This window comes from Hyperolius riggenbachi, chromosome 11 (genome assembly GCF_040937935.1).
Source record: "Hyperolius riggenbachi isolate aHypRig1 chromosome 11, aHypRig1.pri, whole genome shotgun sequence".
Lineage (NCBI taxonomy): Eukaryota > Metazoa > Chordata > Amphibia > Anura > Hyperoliidae > Hyperolius > Hyperolius riggenbachi.
In genome coordinates, this window is record NC_090656.1 from 84,788,683 (window position 1) to 84,807,038 (window position 18,356).

General features: G+C 42.1%; 2 protein-coding genes across 10 annotated transcripts in view; one reads left to right on the forward strand and one right to left on the reverse strand.

Moving 5' to 3' along the window:
• The window catches only part of PC (pyruvate carboxylase), a 1,086,793-nt gene that overhangs the window by 1,041,974 nt on the left and 26,463 nt on the right, over positions 1–18,356 (forward strand). The window lies entirely within an intron of this gene.
• Positions 1–18,356, reverse strand: part of LRFN4 (leucine rich repeat and fibronectin type III domain containing 4) — a 225,934-nt gene that overhangs the window by 107,580 nt on the left and 99,998 nt on the right. The gene's annotated exons all lie outside the window — the stretch shown is intronic.

Consider the following 18,356-nt stretch of genomic DNA (forward strand, 5'->3'; position numbering starts at 1 on the left):
ACATCAGAGCTTGCGTTGGAGAACGCTCAAAGCATACGTTTTGTTGTATGCATTTTAATGCGTTTTGATATGCGTTGCACTGCAGTGAGTGTGCGTTTTTAATCCGTTTTCAATCCGTTACTGCACATAGAAAAACGCAGGTAATTTTTTTTTCTTTTAGTTTTCAACTTTCTACATTGTTCCTCTGTTGCATTCTGGGACTGATTGCCTGCGTTAACGGATTGAAAACGCGCATAGTGTGCGTTTTACATTGACTAACATTGTAACGCATAAAGCTAGCGTTGGCTGAAAAACTGCGCCTGGGTGCAGTGTAACGCAACGCACAAAAAGGCTGCGTTATATGTGAAAGCTAAAATGAAAGTCTATGGACTTTCATTTCACCTTGGGTAACGCAAACTTTACCCTTTGCGTTGAAACGCAGAAAATCTGCCCTAATGTGAAAGAGCCCTTAGAGTTTGATATTGCTCTTTTGTATCATTGTTGAGGAATTGTAGTTCACTTCTGTTTGCAGAATTTCTGGAACACAGACACATTGATCCTGATACAATAAACCGTTCTGCTGAGTTTTCTCTCATGAGATGTTTCCTCATCTTACCTATACTATCTTGCAAGTGAAATGATAAAATGTAGGTAAGACAAGTGAACCTAAACTCAGAACTCCCTCTCTGCTATAAAAGATACGCAATAGCATATTAGACAAATAACATTTATATTACGCTTTTCTCCTGATGGACTGAAAGCGCCAGAGCTGCAGCCACTAGGATGCGCTTTATGGGCAGTGTTTTGGGAGTCTTGCCCAAAGTCTCCTACTGAATAGGTGCTGGCTGGTTTATTGAACAGGAAGAGCCGAAATCCTAACCCAGGTCTCCTGTACCAGAGGCAATGCCCTTAACCAGTACACTATCCACCTACTTAATAGCCAACTAATAATAACCTTTAACGAAAAACATTTCTTTACAGCTGATACAAATCCTGCAATAATTCTGCAGTCTGTCTACTTCCTGCTTTGATGGAAGCAGACACAGGATTAACAACCTGTGTTTACAAATTAGCTGCTCTGCCAAGGCAGCCAGCTGACACAGCTGAGAGATCAAATTATACTTGCAATTAGTCACAGACGAAGGGTTATTAGACATGCTAAACTCTCTAATTGCATACCAGGTGCATTCCTCTGTGTTCCTTCTGTCCTGTGCAAGAGTTCAGGTCCACTTAAAGTTAGTGTGAAAAGCTTAAAGAGACTCCGTAACAAAAATTGCATCCTGTTTTTTATCATCCTACAAGTTCCAAAAGCTATTCTAATGTGTTCTGGCTAACTGCAGCACTCTATACTATCACTGTCTCTGTAATAAATCAATGCATCTTTCCCCTGTCAGACTTGTCGGCCTGTGTCTGGAAGGCTGCCAAGTTCTTCAGTGTTGTGGTTCTGCTATGAACTCACCCTTCCAGGCCCCTCTCTGCACACTGCCTGTGTGTTATTTAGGTTAGAGCAGCTTCTCTCTTCTCTCTTATCTTTTACAAGCTGGATAAATCGTCCTCTGAGCTGGCTGGGCTTTCACATACTGAGGAATTACAAACAAGGGCAAAGCTGTTTGCAGGAAGAAAAGAGCAGCCTGAAACTTCAGTGCATGGGGGAAAGAAACACACAAATGATCTCTTGAGATTCAAAAGGAAGTCTGTATACAGCCTGCTTGTGTATGGATGTATTTTCTATGTGTGGACATACTGTACATCAACCTACTTCCTGTTTTGGTGGCCATTTTGTTTGTTTACAAACAAACTTTTTAAAACTGTTTTTAACCACTTTTAATGCGGCGGGGAGCGGCAAAATTGTGACAGAGGGTAATAGGAGATGTCCCCTAACGCACTGGTATGTTTACTTTTGTGCGATTTTAACAATACAGATTCTCTTTAAGGAATCTGCATACTTAATATTTCCTTTGTAGATTTTATTGGATCTGTAATTGTTAAAAGTACATTTGCATAGACTGTTTGATTTCCAGTTCAGCGATTTTAGCCTTTTTTACCTCATTTGTCTGTATTGCACTAATTAAAGTTTCAATCAAAAGATTGAAAAGAGGCGATAGAGGACAACCCTGCATCACACCGTTTTTTATTATTTCACTTATTAAAGATGAATTGATCTTAATGCTTGCTGTGTGATTTTCATATATTTATTTTTATTCTATCTATGAATTTTGGTCCAATATAATATTTTTCTAGAGTTTGAAATAAATATTCCCATGCTAGCTTATCCAAGGCCTTTTCGTGATCTAGAGAGATTATTATAGCTTTTTGTTTTCTTCTACTTAGATGACCATATTACAGCATAGTCCCCGGTATCTGGCACTAGCGGGGATCACCTGATGCCAGATACATGTGCTTGCCGGTTGCTTGAACAACCAGCCTAGAAAGCACAAACCTCACCCCCTAAATACTCATGGAGCCTCCAGCAACATCTCATAGGCTCCTGCAGCTCCTAGCTGCCTCCTAATGGAAAGCTGCAGAAAGACTGCAAGACGTCGCTGGAGGCTCGGTAAGTATTTTAATGCCTCCAAACCTGCATCGCCTCACCATACCATTACACTGCTACAAATGTTTGGTGTGGTGCTCACACTATGGAATACTCAATATGCTTTATACCAAACAGGACAAGGAATTGTCTAGGGTTTTTTATTTTCCTTCTGCAAGTAGATTACAGACCCCAAACGTATCCCCAGAACATTGGCCTCAATTCACTAAGCTTTATCAAACACTTTATCAAACGTTTGATAATTTACCTCGTGTAAAATCTAATTTTGAATTCACTAAGGTGTTATAGATTTACTGAACATTTTATTGATAAAACATTTGATAAATCTATAACATCATAGTGAATTAAAAATTAGATTTTACTTTATGAGGTAAATTATCAAACGTTCGATATAGTGTTCGATAAAGCTTAGTGAATTGAAGCCAATTGACTTCTAAGATTAGTTGTTGCTAATCCCATGGCCAATCCTTTGTCTTCCCTGCAGTTTACTAAGTATCTAGGTAAAATATCAGCTGCAACTTAATGTTAAGTGGTGGAAGGAAATTGTGCATCTAACTAAATGAGTTGTTTCTTTACCCTTTGGCTTTGTTCACATCTAAAATGGAAATTGCGGACGGCAGCGATTTTCGATTTTGTGGGCAATTTTTCTTTTCCCCCCTCCCGACACTCTGGTGGGCGCTGTCTTTTTTTTTAACTGCTTTTCTAAGCGCATTTGCAGAGCGATTTGGCTTTTTTTCTCTTCCTGATGCAAGTCAGGAAGTAAACTCTTTGATCCGGAAATGAATAAATACAATAAATACAATGTATTTATTCATCAACGCGCTGGAGAAATCGATATACAAAGCACTTTTACAAACGCTTTGCGATTTCCCGATGCCTTCTATTGAACAAAATAGCTCAGAAAATGGTACAGGCAGCGCTTTGCTGAGCGGTTCGGAAATGAACTGCTCAGATGAGAACACTGTCATAGGGAATCATTGCACAAGCTTTTTAGGGTGATTTTCCAAATCACCGGTGCTTGAAGAAGGGCAAAAACGCCCTAGTTGTGAACAGGCCCTAAGAGTAAGTTTTGATGGACAGTCTCTAAGAATGCTGTAGGGAAGATACGGCAGTAAGTGTTGGCCAACACATCAACCAGGGTGTAAAAAAATCCCACCTCATACTATTGAATCTTGCTCAGTAGTAACTAAAGTGGCTGTGGGAAATGGGTGCCACAAGCTATGAACATTACTCTGTGTAGTAACTATATGATGCACACTGACTGGGAGGTTTAATTAAGCTGAATTTTATATGTTGCTAGGAAGTTTATCTAAAGGATAGATGCAATGTTGGAGGGGGGAGAATCTAACACTTCATTAGCACACACTATTTCAATGTGAGTCAGATTTCACACCAATGAAAAATGTGGCTCCTGTGTATTGTTCCCTCCATCCAATATTACAGTTTGTGTAAAGATTGAACACACTCCGTGTGAAAATATGCAGTAACAGAAACTAGGAGGGGACAGATACCATTCCACATTACTTTGTCAAGCCTGCGTGTAATTACATATGTTGCTTGAATATTTTCACTGCTTTATGAGAAAGCTGTTACCTTTCCATGGATTATGTTGAGAAATATTTGTGATCCGTAAAATACTTCTGTTGGAGTCCACATCACATATAATTGTGAAGGAATATTTAAAGCAGCAGGGTCAGCCATACTGTGCCATGAAAAAAACAACACATATTTAAGATAACTTGTTCTACTTACAGAACAGATGTATTGCACTGTTCACATTTTGATTTCAGTTAATTTTATATAGTAAATAAAGAGAATTCTGTTCCTGGCATTTTCCATCTTGATCCCTCTGACTGAAGCCAATCCTGGTGTCATTTTCTCCCTTACGTTTTTTAGCTAGACTCTGCACTGTCATAGCTAGCTTGCTTTATACACAGGTTCTTTTTATACAGGGAACACAACGGTACGTCCCACTGTGAATGTGGCCTAAGAGTATTAAAGGCAGAGGATCAGCCAGGCAACTTGCATTGTCTAAAAGGAAATACATATGGCAGCCTCCTTATTCTTCTCCCTACAGGTGTCCTTTAAAGTTATTTTCACAGTATATACTGTATGTAAAATGAAATGAAAATATCAAAACCCCCATAATATATTTATTTTAATTAGTAATCACTGGAAGTATCCAATCTTAATTAATTGGTTGCCTCTGCTAATCCTGTGGAAGGAGCAATGATAAATGCACAAAAAATATATCTAGAGTTAAACACGTGTGTAAAATAAGAGCCAAGATAATTAAAACTAGCTGTAATAATTGAGCTCCTTGGTGATCAATCTGCTATCAGCAGAGCTTTCAGGGTAATTTGGAGAAAGCATCGCCACAGAGGAGGAATTAAGAATTTTAACAACTAAACAAGGTGATGAATTGAATTGCTCTTTATCTTGGTTTCTTGGCAATTTTTATTTTGGTGTTGATTTTCGGTTGAAGGAAGCGGAGTTGCACTTAATTCTGGTTTCTCTTTCTTCACTTGTTACGAATGTTTTTTTACATGTATTCTGCCACCATAAAAATATTCTGTTGTGTCACAGTACCACACACAGCAATGGATGTACAGCTGATTCTCAGTGCAGGAAGTACCTGCAATAGAAAAGCACAGTGCAGGAAGTGTGTATGCACACATTTCTAAATTCAATCAAACAGGAATTGATCGTAAATTCTCAAAAACCCATCAGACTCTGGTACAGCGACAGGAAGTTCCCAACCTGCAAGAGCATTTCTTTCAGTCAGTCATATGATATGAATCACTTTTGGTGTATCAAAGATTCAGATTATAATTTTGGACTATTCAATAGGAATATCGAATGAACTTCTCAATTAGCTAAATTAATCCGTGTGTGTGCCAGGTCTTAGAGTACTGCAGTGAAAATAATGTAATAAAAAAGTGCTTAATTTTAAAATAATTATGTATAAATGATTTAATTAGTGTTTGCCCATTGTAAAATCTTTCCTCTCCCTGATTTACATTATCAAGAAGTTTTAAATCAGGATGATACCATTTATTGGCTAACTACAAATGAATAAGAATAAACAAGCTTTCGGCCTTGCAGCCTTTGTCAGGTTTACATCCTGTTAGCTTGCAAGCTGGTGGTACAGACAGCTTATATACATGCAACATCAAAAGGGAAAACAGATATTTTTTTTCAAGCATAAATACGTCATTAAGATGCCTTAATACAAACAGACCATCTAAATGGGGTAAGATAAGGATCCTTGTTTACTTCATTGCTCACAGACCTGGTATTAGGATTGACCCAGAGGTATCGTAAATTCCTAGTTCACAAGTTCAGCTAGAGTGGCTGAGACAGTTCATATATCATCAATCTCATACCAATATAGAAAGTTGTTGTCCTTATTCAAACCCTTCTGCACAGATTTGAACCAATTTATAAATTTTGTTTCTGCTATTAATCGGTCATTTGACGTTTTGAAGCCGCCCTTCAGGGCAGTGACACGAAGATCATCCATGCTGTGTCCATTGGACCGAAAGTGTGTAGCAACTGGGAGTCCAGATTTGGTATCGTTAATAGTGTGCCTGTGTCCATTCATACGTTTGTGCAGTGTTTGTCCAGTTTCTCCCACGTACATAACATTGGGGCATTTAGCACACATGATCAGATATACCAGATTGGTGGACCCACAGGAAAATTTACCTTGTACTCTGTACTCCTGTTGTGAACCTGGTATCGTTACCCTGTCAGTGGAGTAAATGTGTCTGCAGGTCCCACATATCTTTTGTCGGCAGGGTGATGTTCCGTTTTGTTGAGGCCTATTCAAAGAGCTCCTGACAATCATTTGTTTTAGATTGTGTGGTTGCCGATATGACGAGAGTGGAGGTTTAGGGAATATCATTCTCAATACAATACCCTACTGCTACTGATTTACATTGACATTTACCACATCCTGACATTTTTACTGCTGGCAGGTGATGTCACTGGAATGAGATGCTGCTTGCTGTTTTGGCAGTTGGAAACAGCTGTTATTTCCCACAATGCAACAAGGCTCCCACAGTGTGATGTCAGACTGTGGGAGGGGTTTCACCACAGTATCAGCCATACAGAGCCCCTGATGATCCGTTTGAGAAAAGGAATAGATTTCTCATGGGAAAGAGGGTATCAGCTACTGATTGGAATGTAGTTACATTTTTGGTTACGGTTTCTTTTTAAGCTATTCAGGGCCATCAGGGCTGCGCAAACTATGGTCTGCGAGCCATGTCCTGCCCATTAGTGTTTTAAATCTGGCCTACTAATAGAGGGTGATGATCCTCCTCCCTCCCTGCAGAGATGCAAGTCATATGCAATGACTGGTTTAATTCACACAATCAGCGCTTCCGGTGTCCATCTCCATGCCACCACCGCTGGAAGCTGTGATTGGGTAAATTAAACCAGTCACTAAGCACCGCTCACAACTTTGCAGAGCGGAGAGGAATTTCGGAATAACAAACTTAAAAATCGTTTCCCACCCCTGCACTAGATGGAACATAATTTGTGGCCATCTTCTGTGAGTATACAGCAAGTGACCCCCAAGCTCATTTAAAGATCTTATTCCTCCGAATCTTTAAACAATACAACCCCCAAGTGCACTGTTCTCCTTTTCCCACCTCCCAGAAGCTGCACTGTCTTCAGGGGCGTGGCAATAGGGGGTGCAGAGGTAGCGACTGCATCGGGGCCCTTGGGCTAAAGGGGCCCCATGGAGCTCTCTCTCATCCACAGCATTTGCTCTTTATTGGTCCTGTGCTTGTAATAATCACATCTATAGATGCTTTGAATAGTAGTGATCATTAACACCGTGCTTCCCATCCCCTTCTTGCACCACTGACACCGTGGTTGTCCTTGATTGGTTTTGGTGTGCCGTATCAATTGTTATGTATAGAGTGCTTGGGGGACCCTAATGTAAACTTGCACTGGGCCCCCAGCTTCTTAGCTACGCCACTGACTGTCTTCATTCCTCCCTTCACATAGCAATAGTGCAGGTTGCTGTTATACCAGAATGGCATCCTGTTTCTTGCAGTCTCACCATAGGCTTAAGTTCTATCCTGATGAGTGACACTAATGGTGTTCCTTTAGACCAGGTCTACCCCAGAATTTATCACTTGAGCTAATAATTGAACTCTTTGTTTGCATTTGTTTCATTTGCAGTGCAATTACTTTTAATGGTGTAGTTGGTAATCACGGGTTAAATCTCCTAAACACAAGCTATTCGTTTCCCTTGTGTAGTCCCTTCCCTAACACCTGTTCACACAGGCAGCAGTTCACACAGATGCCAGCTAATGGTGAATCATGGAATTGTGTGGCCACGTGTAGTGCTGGTGGCAGGTTCTGTCTTAGTTACCTCAATTATCAGATACAATCACAAAGCTTTATTGAAAATGTTTTATTACATACAGTATGAAATGGGTTGCTAGGAAAGCTTGAGAGATAGAAATACAACCTAATACAACAAGATACATCACTGTCTGAGTTATTCTATCCTTGCGTTGGCTGTGTCCCCCTAGCCTGGAAGCATGGAGTCTCAACAGTTTTGTCCAAAGCAGTGTTGCCAGGCAGCTCACATCTACTCCACAGCTGGTAAACATTTTCCTGGTAAAGCACCAGCCGGCACGCTTCCATAGAGGCAAAGGAGGCTATTACCCCAGAGCTTCTAGCTCCCCTCCCTCCAGGTATCTCCTTCCCATCCCTGCTCCAGGTATGGTGACCCATGGGTGCTATTTTGCACTACCTCTTGCCACAATTAATACGCAGCCGACGTTCAAAGCATGGAGTATGGTGCCGCCTCCTTTGTACTGCCTGAATTATATAAGATTCCGCTGTGTGGAGCGAAATAATGAGGATCCCAAAATTGCTTTTGAGGGACATAAGATGGACACCTGATGCTATTGTGTGATGGGTGGGGTAGAATGGGCCCTGGCAGCCAGCTTTGGGGCCCCGATGGGTTGATTTGCTGGGGAGGTTCAAAAGGGCCCCCAAGTTACTTAAGTTACTTTTGCCCCATGGCCCCATAGTAGCTAGAACTGGACCCGCCACCTGCCAGCACTTTTCCAGCACTACGCCCCGCCCTGTACAAGTTAATTATTATAATATACAATATTCAATATCTTTGCACTAATACTCCAAGTATTTTTTAATTTGCAATGAACCCTCCCAGTTCAGACTGCAACCAGCTATAATTTTCTAGACAGCCTGACCTTTGTTTCCCTTCAGGCAACAGTCCAATGTTTGTTGATATATACTGAAAATTTTCCATATTCTTCAGTTCAGGTCTCCTGCAAAGAAAGCCAGTGGCCTTGCAGTTTTATACAGTCATGGTGCTCTGACTTCTGGTGTGTGTCCAGTGTTGTGTGCCAAACCTCATTTTTGTCTTCCATAAAATATAAATCCACCTGGCACAGTCTTTGCAATATTACAAAGTATAGTCAGTAGAAGAACAAACATTGACTCTGTGAAAACACGCTACCATGCATCCTGTGAACCAATATACTGTAGTGGCTTCTCAGCAAAGAAGTGCACATCTTACTATTTTAATACAAGTGGGGTATTTTGTTGTATTTGTTGATCCTGCTCACTATACTGAATTAGGTGTATGCATAGCAGAAGTGGCATTAGATGAAGCAGGTGATCCAGACGTTTCTATAGCACCAATTACTCCATGCATTTGAATGGAGATTTCAGGGGGGTAAATAGTCTTATTTGTTGGCAAAAGGCACATTAGGGTTAGTTGCAAAGGGGATGTAATGATAGGTGATGAAGGGCATATACTATTTTCTGTTAGGGGAGTTAATAGTTAATGCTAGGCTTTTGGGGGACAGGATTTTACATGTATGGTCTCCTTGTGTTATTTGTAGGAATAGGAAGTTTTGAATTAGGATGATACCATTTATTGGCTATCTTGAAAGAAACCAAGTGAGAGAGATCTGAAAGCTGCCATAATTAGTTAAAATAAAAAAAAATACAATTTGCCTGGCATCCTGCCAATCTTTTGTGCATGAGTAGTGTCTGAATCATACACCTGAAACAAGCAAGCGGTAAATGCAGCCCAGCTTCAGTCAAACATCTGATCTGCATGCTTGTTCAGGGTCTATGGCTAAGTATTAAAGGCAGAGGATCAGACAGACAATTTGCATTGTTTAAAAGCAAATATGGCAGCCCCCATATCCCTCTCACTTCAGGTGTGCTTTATAAGAAAAAGAGTACGCTTTCAGCTAAGAATTTATTCAAACTGTATCCCTGTAGCCTCAGGAGTAGAGTCAGGGGTAGAGTCTTATTAGCCGGAAGCTTACTCCTTTTTCTAGTAAATACTTAATGACAAGCTGACTTATAAAAACGTCCTGCTACAGCAGGGGTAGGGAACCTTTTTGGCTGAGAGAGCCATAAACACGACATATTTTACAATGAAATTCCGTGAGAGCCATACAATATGTCTAAAACTAAATACAAGGAAATGTGTGCATTTTATGCAAAACCAACACTTTTAAAGTATAAGTGTCTGAATTATTTTTAATAACGTTGTTATGCAGTTGATAAAGTTTAGCAACGGTGGGAGAGGCAAGTCAGGATTCCCCACAAATGCAATCTTATTGGCAGCAGATTTCCTCACAAATGCTATGAGATTGGCAGCAGATTTCCCCACAAATGCTATGAGATTGGCAGCAGATTTACCCACAAATGCTATGAGATTGGCAGCAGATTTACCCACAAATGCAATCTTATTGGCAGCAGACTTCCCCCCCCCCCCAAATGCTATGAGATTGGCAGCAGACACCCCCCCCCCAAATGCTATGAGATTGGCAGCAGACTCCCCCCCCCCCCCCACCAAATGCTATGAGAGTGGCAGCAGATTTCCCCACAAATGCTATGAGATTGGCAGCATATTTCCCCACAAATGCAATCTTATTGGCAGCAGATTTCCCCACAAATGCAATCTTATTGGCAGCAGACTTCCCCCCCCCCCCAAATGCTATGAGATTGGCAGCAGATTTCCCCACAAATGCTATGAGATTGGCAGCAGATTTCCCCACAAATGCTATGAGATTGGCAGCACATTTCCCCACATGCTGATGATGCTCACTCACCAGGCCAGGCAGCTTCCAGTCAGCTCTTCAAACACCGCGGAGTTCCACAGCGCGGACTCGGCTGACATCATCACTGGTCACAGCCACCAGTCCCTGCACTGCATGTCACCATGGGGGCGGAGCTACAATACGCTGGCCGCGGCGGCTGGATGAGGCGGCACACAGCACAAGCAATGTGAGGGGAGGCGGTTCCATGGCAGGGGGAGGCGGAGATGGAAAGATAGAGGCAGGCAATGCCCGCTCCTTCGCACGTGTTTTAGGGAGCCAGAGAGCCATATGCAGGGGTCAAAAGAGCCATTTGTGGCTCGCGAGCCATAGGTTCCCGACCCTGTGCTAGAGCCTCTTAATGGCTCCAGGACATTTTTATAAGTCACCCAGTGCTGCTGCTGTGCGCGTGCACCCACGTGTATTCCCATGCATATGCACGTGAAATAGTGGGAAAAAAACGCTAAAGAAAAAATACACCTTTATTTCCAAATACTATATTGTCACCATACTTTGTACTAGGGACACAATTAAAATCTTGTGATGACCAGGACAAGTAGGCAGATAAAATGTGTGGGTTTTATGCACAGTAGCAGTTTTTATATTAAAACTATAGGGGGTGAAATTGGAGAAATAGAGTATTTTTCATTTTTTTCCTTGTTTTTCCCTTTAAAATGCATAGAAAATAAAGTAATTACTGAAAACCAATAACCTCAAAAAGCCCAATTGGTGGTGAAAAAAACAAGATATAGATCATTTCATTGTGATTAGTAGTGATTAAGCTGTTAGCAAATGAAAAGGTGAAAATCACTCTCGTCGGTTACGGTGAAAACGCCTTTGGGGTGAAGTGGATAAGTTGGCCAATAAAGGGTATCATACTAATTCAAAATGTCCTACTATAACTGATAGCTAACACTGCACAACACTTTACTGCTACTATTATAGGATTAGCAACTGTGAAGGAGGAACAGATTGTCAGCTCTGTCCAACTTGCACTTAAAGTGGATCCAAATTAAAAATAAAAGATTTCAGAAATAAAATCTGTTTTCTAAATTATAATAATTAGCAGCCTTTTTTCAGTTGCATGATGACAAATATACAATTTTACATTTATTGGAGGAACTCCTCCCTTCCTTTCATATTGCCGGCAAATAATCCGGCAAACTGGTAGAGTAGGAGGTGTCCGGCAAAGGAGGAATTGCTAATGGCTGCCACCTGTATAACCCTAGTTATGGAAAGAGAAGGGTGAAAAGCATGCACTGAAATGCTCATATGCTTGTGTCAGAGTGGTCCTACTTAATATTATGAATTAAAAAAATGTTTGGTTTGGGTCCGCTTTAACTTCACGGTTCTTGGAACAAAATCAAAAGGGCCACGCGGTTCATGCCTAGTCGCATGAAACCTAGGAGTGTTGTTACCAAGTGTGGACATAAGCAAAGATTAGGGCAGCACGGTGGCGTAGAGGTTAGCTCTCTCGCCTTGCAGCGCTGGGTCCCCGGTTCGAATCCCAGCCAGGGCACTATCTGCAAAGAGTTTGTATGTTCTCTCCGTGTCTGCGTGGGTTTCCTCTGGGCACTCCGGTTTCCTCCCACATTCCAAAAACATACAGATAAGTTAATTGGCTCCCTCTAAAAAAAAAATTGGCCCTAGACTACAGTACTTACACTACATAATATAGACATATGGCAATGGTAGGGATTAGATTGTGAGCTCCTTTGAGGGACAGTTAGTGACAAGATATATATATACACTGTACAGCGCTGCGTAATATGTCGGCGCTATATAAATACTAAATAATAATAATAATTAGCCATATCACAATGAATGTAATTCATTAGGAACTGGAGGTTGTGCTGTGCCTGTCCATGGGCCTGGCCTCACTCTTCATTGTCAGTCATACAAAGCAATGCACAGCAGAGCATCACTGGGTGCTCCCTCCTCTCCTTAAAGAACAAGCAACACCCATGCTAACCTAGAAATAAAAAACACTTATATAAGTAGATAAATACTTCTTCTACTTACATAACAGATGTATTGTGCTATCCACGTAATGATTCCTGTGAATTTTATAAAGGAAAAGCAGAAAATCCTATTCCAGGCAGTGGCCACCTTGCCAAGCTAATGCTGACATCATATCCTCCCTGACTCTTGTTTGTCCCCCTCCCTTCTCTTGCTCATTGTGTATTCATTAGCTGCCCTCCTCCCAGAGTCTTCAGACACTCCCACTGAGGTGTATACTAACAACTGCACTGTCTTTTTTTTTTTACACATCCAATCACTGAGTCACCTCAGCCTTGCTTGTAAACACAAGTTTTCAGAGGGTGTGTCTGATAAGCAGCTAGGCAGGGAAATAAATGGAAGAGTAATATATTATAGATAAAAAGAACTCCCAGCAATCAAATCTTTGGCACTAGGGCCAGTGCTCCTAAAGTATGTGAGAAAAGTTTTGCAAGTTTTGAATGCAGGATTAGCATTTTTACCACTTAAAGGATACCACAACCGAAGGGTTGTGGTAAAAGTGATTGCATCACTGGGTTGGTAGTAAGCAGCACATACCTCCTGTCCCTCCAGCCCCCCTCCGTCTTGTGCCGTTCTCACGCTATCCCTCCCGGTGTTGTGCGACTTGCTTGAACTTTGCCCCGGACATACTGCGCCCTGTGCGCACAGTATGTCCTTCCCCCTTCACTTCTGGCCGGCGCATAATGCGAGGCTCAGAAGCACGCTGTCCCCTCTGTGCTGCGTGTGTGCTCCATTACACCGAGCGTCACATGACTTTGAAGCAGTCGGCTGTGCTTCCTCATCCTCTATGCAGTGCTCAGTGCATGTCACATGGCACCCATTGGGAGCCGTATGTAGCATGCTGCAGCACAGCTGATGGCTGTAAGGAGAGGATGGCACGCCTGTTGACATTGTATCGCTGCTCTGCTGGGTGTTGCTTTGGCTGGCTGGGGGGGGGGGGGGCTTTGGGGGCTCGGTTAACAAGCCACACTTTTCTGGGAGCGGTGTTGCAGGGCTGGTTTAGAGAAGTCAAGCCCAGTTCGTTATGGGGATGGTGAGGGTTGGTGTGAAAGAAATACTTGGCACACTCTGCGTTGGGGGAGGTAGTTGGCGGTCCAATGATTTTCCATTTGCCCACACCCCCACCACTAGGGATCTCTTCTCCAGACCACCCTTTTACCCCAACATACCTCCATTCTCTCACATACACACAACACCATAATCCCACTCGCAACACCATAATCCTACTCGCCAAGCCTGAACCTACCACACCACACAACCCCCTCCCAATATAGCTCTAGTCTATAAACCTCTGACATCACTAGCAATACAATACATCCCTTCTCTACCAACCTCTGACATTACTGGGAAGTGCAGTATATCTCTCCCCTACAGACCTGGGACATCACAGGGCAATGCAGTACATCTCTCCCCTAGAAGACGTGACATCACTGGGCAATGCAGCATATCTCTCCCCACTGCAGTCTCACCTCCCAGGCAAGTACAAAGGTCTGCCTTGAGCGCAGGAGGAGGGACAGGCACAACTCAGGGGGCCTGCTTGCCTCTACTGCAGAGTGTTTTTTTTTTTTTTTAAATTTACTTTGATGCTGGCCACCAGCGCAGAGCAGAGGTCACGAGGGATGAGGGAGATTGCCGCCACCTACATACACTCCCCACTTCGCCCCCGGCCAATAGAGGGTGAAATAGAGCTCTGCTCCACACCTTCTCCTCCAAGGCTGCCCCCTCTTTGCATCAGCAGCAGCCAGTGTTCACTGAGCTGGGCCCGCCTCTAATTCCGCCCCCTTGCCAGCCAAGCCACGAGTTAGGGCGACATGCTTGCTATTTACAGTGCCTGACCTGTGACATGCCCCCTGCGCCCCCCAGAGACTTGAGCTGCAAGCCACACTGCAGTGATTGGGGAAATGGAGTTGTGAGTGTGAGGTAGCAGGAAGCCGTCACACACGCACAGCAGACATGAGGGGCAGAGTGTAACACAGCTGCACACACCAGGAGGAGGAGAGATGAAACTTGACCTTATGTCTGACGCTATTACCAGAAGACTGTGAGTTGGATCTGGATGTTCGGACCTCTGCTCCTCTTACTGCAATCATCATTATCTGCATCCTGGACAGCACAAACCCTGGTTTCCCAGCGTTAAATCCTTTTGATTATCAGCATATATGTTGTCGCTAACAGTATATGCTGATTAATCAGTAGTGCAGAACAGCCAGTTGTCATACTGTCCAGGATAGGATAATGATGGGATCTGCAGTGACAGGAGCAGAGGCACTGTACAGCACGAGTTACATGATAAGCTGACTTGCCTTTAGTTCCTGTGTTTCTGGCTGCCCTCATGATTGCTGTACTTCAGTCTCTGCTTCCCATATGCTCCATCTCACTCCCTCCTCTCTTCCTGCGTTTTCCTTTTCTCAGTGTGTCTCTGCCAAACAGGACCCCCGTGGTGAGACATATTTCCCTCATTCATTCTCCCTCTTGTGACTTCCACTTTCCAGTATTTCTCCCTCCTCTCATATCTCTCTTTCTACCTTTTTTTTTCTCCACTACTCTCCCCTCTCTTACTTTTTCTGTCTTAAAGTTAAGTTAAAATAATTGACCCTGTATTATTAAGAATATGTAATGTATCCCTACCTCCTCCTGTGTCGCAGGCAGACTTCGGACAGCAGTGGGGGGATGGGCGCGCGTGCTTGTGGGTCCCGGCTGTGCGCATGCTTAGAGGAGCTCACAATCTAATCCCACATACTTATAGTCTAATGTCCTACCATATCCTATACAATAAAACCTAACTGTCCCTGCGTCATCCACTTTCCAAGTCTGTCCGTCCGAAGCTTTTTTGTACTGCGCATGCGCGCAGTACAGGCAGCCATTGGGATGGGAGGTCGGGCTAGGGAGCAGGGCGGCCATGTGCGCGCGGTAGGCACGTGCTCGAGCTCTGAGTGGCAGAGGTAATTTAACTACCTAGAGCCCGTTTTTAAACGGGCTTAGGTAGCCTAGTTCTTATGTTTTTATAGAGCACTGACATCTTCTGCAGCACTTTACAGAGTGCATAGTCATGTCACTGACTGTCCTCAGAGGAGCTCACACTCTAATCCTACCATAGTCACAGTCTAATGTCCTACCATATTATTATTATGTATGTATATACTGTAGCAGTGACATCTTCTGCAGCACTTAACAGAGTACATAGTCATGTCACTGTCCTCAGAGAAGCTCACAATCTAATCCTACTATAGTCAGCCTTATATAATATTATGTGTTTATATAGCACTGGTGAAATGCTGCTGCAATACGTGTATTTTTCTGGTGAAATGCTGCTGAATTAGGATTATTTTCTAATGAAACACTACCCCACATTGCAATTATTTTCTGGTGAAATTGTGAGTATTTTCATGGGGAGGTGCCATGGGGGTTCACAGGTTTTCTCGCCTGGAGTGACAAAATGGCTAGAGGCGCCCCCTGTCTCTTACCTACAGACCTGTGACATAACTGAGCAATGCAATACATCTCTTTATATTTCTTCTCCACAGACTAGTGATATTACTAAACAATACAATAAATGAGTCCCCTGGAGACGTAATATAATTGAAAAGTGTGATGTATCTATTCCCTCTGGACCATCAACATCACTCATGCAGTTTACCTATTTATAGGAGAGCAGTGACGTAAATTAGCAATGCAATAGATCTGTTCGTTAGAGGTCAATGACACTGTTGAACAGTGTAGAGTTTTCATTTTCTAGAGACAGTAGCATCACTGTACATTGTAACCTTTCCATTCAGCAGAGACTGATATAGCTGAACAATCTAGCTTAGCTATGCATTTAAAACCAGCACCATTACTCAGAGTAGATTTTCCATTCACTGAAAGCCGGGAACATCAGACAATGCACCCTACATATTGCTGATGTACTAGCAACACCACTGGGTCTGCTACCTATCCACTTATTAGTGTTAAGGTGACCATACACTGTGATGTGTTTATTAGGTTAGATTTAACATGAAGGACCTGTTTATTGATGATTGGCTAATTTATTAAGCCAGCATTGATCTGACATGTCCATTCCTTATCTTACCGTGTGTTGGGGGGGGCAGCAGCAGTACACACTGGAGGTCCCCATAGCTTTGTACTGCATTACACAGCACAAAGCTAGCAATGGTGGCAGCAGTATCACTACTAGACACGATTTTTGCTGACTTTTTGTCTAAAAGTGGTAGAACAGGTTAATGATGGATATTGGGGATTAGGGTAGAGGGTAAAAATCCTAGAACAGAGGAGGAAGCCAAGTCTCATCTCTTAGGCCTGGTTCACACTGCTAGAGCTTTTTAAAGAGACACTGAAGCGAAAAAAAAAATGATATAGTGAATTGGTTGTGTACTATGAATAATTACTAGAAGATTAGCAGCAAAGAAAATATTCTCATACTTTTAGTTTCAGGTATATAGTGTTTTTTCTAACATTGCATCATTCTATAATATGTGCAGATTACACAACACTCAGCATTCAAAATGAGTCTTTCAGAGCAGTCTGTGAAGTAATGACCTCTCCTCTAGCAGAGGAAAAGTAAATAGTCCAGGAACAGTTGAGATAATAAAAGTCAGATAACAGCCCTCTCCACGACTAACTTAGTTGGAGAGCCTAATGGCTTGTTTGCATAGAGATAACAACTGGAGTTTCTCAACTCTTCCTGTACTGGAAACAATTACACTGATGTATCTGATCTTAATGTTTTATGTCTTAGCTGTGTGGGGTTTTTTTCAGTGTCTCTTTAAGCACATGTGAGTTGAAAAGCTTTGAAAATGCTAGTGATTTTTATCACATTGCTCTAGTGAGAACACACACAGCATTGCATTAGGAAGAGCTTTTAAAAGCACTAGTGCTTAGAAAAAGCTTTTGCAGTGTGAACCATCCCTAAGGCTGGATACATACATCCAATTTTGATAGGTCAATTTTACCACTTTTATGGGGCCAACAGTTTTCAAACACTATGAACAGAATTGGTAAAATTGGCTAATTGGTCAATAAAAATTGTGTGTGTGTATGCACCCTTGGGACTACAGAGTTTTGGCATGTGACTCTGGTGGAAAGGCAAAATAAAAAGCTGAGCAGTATAAGGAAATAAATGAATATAAAGACAGTAATAAAATATGGCTGAGAGATTGATTTAACTTAACAAAATAAAGTATGTCAAATGAATAATATGTTATGAAATACACAAGTAACGCTTTGCTTTAGCAAGACTTGTGATCTGAATCTGGCCCTGCTTTAGCTCTGTGTTTGTAGAAAATGATTAGAAGGGAATATTTTGGCAGGTATATTCACAACATGCTAAAGAAAATGTTCTAAAAGTACTGGCCACTTGCCATGTTTTTTTCACCTACTAATTTGCCTGTAGCTGATGACGATGTTTGGGTGATAATCATTTTGTTTATTGCTGTGTTTTTGAGAAGTGTTAGGTCATGTTTTTCACACATCAACACATTAGCCTGTTTACTTTATGTGCTTAGCCTGTCCCTGGACAGTCTGCCTCAAGGCTCCTCTAACAAATTTTAATTATTTCATCCTCTATACTGTGACTAATCTTAAAGTTGTTACAACAATATCCTTTGTTTCCATTGTAATGCTATGTGCGCTAGAAATGTGGAATGCAAAGTGAATTCATTCATGCAATGATATTTGTTTGGTTCAGTAGTAAATAGTAGACA